Source organism: Etheostoma spectabile, chromosome 15 (genome assembly GCF_008692095.1).
Source record: "Etheostoma spectabile isolate EspeVRDwgs_2016 chromosome 15, UIUC_Espe_1.0, whole genome shotgun sequence".
Classification (NCBI taxonomy): domain Eukaryota; kingdom Metazoa; phylum Chordata; class Actinopteri; order Perciformes; family Percidae; genus Etheostoma; species Etheostoma spectabile.
Window position 1 is genome coordinate 29,099,675 of NC_045747.1, and position 683 is coordinate 29,100,357.

Below are 683 nucleotides of genomic sequence, written 5' to 3' on the forward strand. Positions count from 1 at the left end.
TGTGGTGTGTGTGTGTGTGTGTGTAAGTGTGTGTGGCAGGTGTTTTGCCCATGCAGGGAGGAAGGGGAAGACCACGTGTTGCAGGAGCTGTCGCAGCACCCCCTCCTCCTCTTTCTCCTCTTCCTCCTCTTCCTCCTGTTACAATACACTAGTTTATAATGACTCGATTGTGGTTATTATTCTAAAACAGTTATATTTAAAATATGTCTTAGGTTACACTGTCTTTTACACATTTTGCGATTGGAATATTTCTCAATTATACTGTATATTTTTGTTTGTACTTGTTTTTTTGTTTATTTTATTCACCAAACACCAACGCTAATGCCTTCTAAGTGAAAACATAACTGGCCACAGCTTATTCCTATTCTGATTCTTCAACCATTTATATTTTTGTTGATTATAGGCTGTGCATGTCACACAGTGGGTCTTTGAACTCGTGTTTCCTCTTTGCACGCCCCATGTCCTTCACTATCCTTCACCACCTTCACCATCATGCTGGTTAGTTAGTGAGTTACTAAGCCACCTGGGGCTGTGTGACTAGAATGGCCACTATTGACATTTTGGTAATCATTTAAGTTTTGCTGTACCTCCTCTGGTCTAGCTTAAAATAAGGCCTACAGGATAAATAATTACCAAAATACCAAAGAACATAATCAGATAGATAGATAGATAGATAGATAGAT

General features: G+C 39.1%; 1 protein-coding gene across 3 annotated transcripts in view; it reads left to right on the forward strand.

Annotated features, from left to right (window-relative positions):
* The window catches only part of hoxb3a (homeobox B3a), an 88,795-nt gene that overhangs the window by 34,770 nt on the left and 53,342 nt on the right, over nucleotides 1–683 (forward strand). The window lies entirely within an intron of this gene.